Source organism: Teleopsis dalmanni, chromosome X, assembly GCF_002237135.1.
Source record: "Teleopsis dalmanni isolate 2A chromosome X, ASM223713v2, whole genome shotgun sequence".
NCBI lineage: Eukaryota > Metazoa > Arthropoda > Insecta > Diptera > Diopsidae > Teleopsis > Teleopsis dalmanni.
In genome coordinates, this window is record NC_051848.1 from 56,777,023 (window position 1) to 56,780,449 (window position 3,427).

The following is a 3,427-nucleotide window of genomic DNA, read 5'->3' on the forward strand; positions in this document are numbered from 1 at the left end:
AAAAGGTCCTACTATTCCTTACAGCTCCCTAATATTATGGTCGTCCCTGTCTTGTCTAACTCATTTTTACCTTACCTAACATTGTCCCCTTTTTCACATCCACCTGTCATCTATATTTTCTGATCTTAAGTCATCACGTTTTGGAATTTTTCTTTTTCTACATTTTTTTTATATAACATGCCTAAGTAAAATTACCAAAAAAAAACAAAACCAATTTGTATTATATCTCTATATTTAGGTTCTAACTAAAATAAACAATAGAAAAATAATGTGAATTACAACTATATTAAATTAAATTTACATAATTTTTACGCCTAATTTGTTAAATAACATCATAGGAATGGAATTATTAGCATTAAAAAAAAAATACACAAAAAAATTAAATACTAAAAAAAATAAAAAAATTAAAAATAATTTGAAATTGAAGATAGACAAATTATATTAGACAAATAATAAAATTAATAATAATGTTGGACTAAATCTTATATATATATAAACTTTAATTTTGTAAAGAGAAAGAAAGGTGCAATATGCATATATAAATGCATCAACACTAAAAAAAAAACATAACAAAAGAAATCAAAAAAAATCAAAGAAAAGTATTATAAGTAACACTCTTTAACCGCGTTACTCTTACATGCAGATTCGACTCCTCGATGATGACGTCACCAGCGAGATCACCTGCAAATAGAACTAAACTACAGATTCTCTTTAGTTTTGCATTCTTGAACACCTTATCAGTATATAATTCATTGCTTATATACATACATATCTGTTACATTTATCTATATTTTAATCAAATGTAGGTTACGATATTTATTCTTTCAAATGTAGGTTACGATATTTATTCTTTCAAATGTAGGTTACGAAAATATTATTTAAACTAGAAAATTCAAAAAAATAATAAAAAATAATCATACTATAAATACATAACTTGGTTTCATAATTCCTTCAGTTTCAAACATTGATTTAATGGTTGTCTTAATGATTAGGACGAACAAGTACCCCCTGTTTAGGGGATACTTAGTCAAGTCGAGACGAACAAACCTTAATTTAATCTACTTGGCTTGACTTGCTATTTGGCTAAAAGTAGGTTTGCTCGATCTCTGAATCGAAGTCCTTTGTTTATGTTCCTTTCCAGTTGGCATGACCATGTCATCAGATAAAGCCTTTTTAGCTAGTGCTCGAGGTGGGAATTTAGACATCATTTCTAGGGCCACATTCCTAGAGTGTTATTGGCTCATATAAGCCCTAAATCTCCTCTTCTGCATTCAGTTCGGTTTTACAAAACCCTTCTGGTCATGTAAGCTGATCTCATTCATGCTGACATTGAAAATGGTAGGCCCTGACTGTTCAGAACAGAGACTCACTCCATCAATGTCAACAGAGGCGGCATCATCAGACTTGTAGGTAAGCCCCTACACCACGTGAAAGTGCCTTCCGCATGGAAATTGCACATTAGTAAGAATACAAATATGGAACAGACAAAATTATGTATTTTTATTCCTAAACCTTTGCCAACGACACTTACAACTACAAGAGTTCGTTGTGTGCAGTTCGATTGTTTTTAAGGAGAATATATTATGGCTTGTCGACTCTTGCTACTTGGTTACAAGAGTTCTTTATGTTTTCACTCTAAGGGTATATTACAAAATTTAAAATTATTTAAATTATCAAAATATTTTATGAATATCATCTAATCATTCTAGGTTAATTATTAAAACTATTTTAATATTAGGTTCGATTTCTGTTCATCCCGTATCACGAATGAGATAGAATGTCACATTGTTGAAGTTTCTCGCCTGTTAAATAGGCATTCCTTATTAATTTTAGTTCTAAATACAAAGTTCACCTATTATTTCCAGATCCTGTAAAAGCCAAGGGAAGGTTACGATAATCTTTTCTGCTTTGTTGTTTTTGTTACACATATTACATGTACCATTTTATAATTTCCTTTAAAAATTGCTAAAAGACTTAAATACTTTGTTGATGCTTTTCTAGCTTCAATGCGGATATATCTCACTGTCATCAGGTAACTGCTTTTTATTCACAGCTTGTAATTTTATAAGCAATTGAGTGCATTTTCCGTCAATATTTTTAGTGTATTTAACATTTCTTAATTAAATTGAAATAATTGATTTCAGTTGAATGCTGTAATGAATCTTTCCGCCGAGGTTTCGCTCGCCAGATCCCAGGGTTGTGACAAGAAAATTTCTTGATAACCCCGAATCTTCTCGTTGTATAATAATTTAAAAAAAAACCCGACTATTTTTAATTTACAATATTTCTATTTAATACTTATTTACTAACAATTATATATATTGAAAATTACTACAATTCCTGTAATCGAGAAAACCCAATTAGTAATTAGAAAGAGAATCAAACGTACCTGACTTAGCCTACGTTGCTGGAATCAGCTTATACCGACTAGCCTACGCTGGTAGGTTAGGAATTAAAGTGTTATAAATTGCTTAGATAACTGGTTACATGTTAGTGTTGTTGATAAAGTTCACAGCCAAGGAAATTATAGGTAATAGTGAATTTATTTATTAATATTTTTAGTGTATTTAACATTTCTTAACTAAATTGAAATAATTGATTTCAATTGAATGCTGTAATGAATCTTTCCGCCGAGGTTTCGCTCGCCGGATCCCAGGGTTGTGACAAGAAAATTTCTTGATAACCCCGAATCTTCTCGTTGTATAATAATTTAAAAAAAACCCGACTATTTTTAATTTACAATATTTCTATTTAATACTTATTTACTAATAATTATATATATTGAAAATTACTACAATTCCTGTAATGAGAAAACCCAATTAGTATTAGAAAGAGAATCAAACGTTACCGACTAGGCTACGTTGCTTGGAATCAGCGTTACCGACTAGGCTATGCTGGTAGGTTGGGAATCAACGTTACCAACTAGGCTACGTTGCTTGGAATCAGCGTTACCGACTAGGCTACGCTGGTAGGTTAGGAATTAATGTGTTATAAATTGCTTAGATAACTGGTTACATGTTAGTGTTGTTGATAAAGTTCACAGCCAAGGAAATTATAGGTAATAGTGAATTTATCTATTAATATTTTTAGTGTATTTAACATTTCTTAATTAAATTGAAATAATTGATTTCAATTGAATGCTGTATTGAATCTTTCCGCCGAGGTTTCGCTCGCCGGATCCCAGGGTTGTGACAAGAAAATTTCTTGATAACCCCGAATCTTCTCGTTGTATAATAATTTAAAAAAAGCCCGACTATTTTTAATTTACAATATTTCTATTTAATACTTATTTACTAACAATGAAATATATTGAAAATTACTACAATTCCTGTAATGAGAAAACCCAATTAGTATCAGAAAGAGAATCAAACGTTACCGACTAGGCTACGTTGCTTGAAATCAGCGTTACCGACTAGGCTATGCTAGT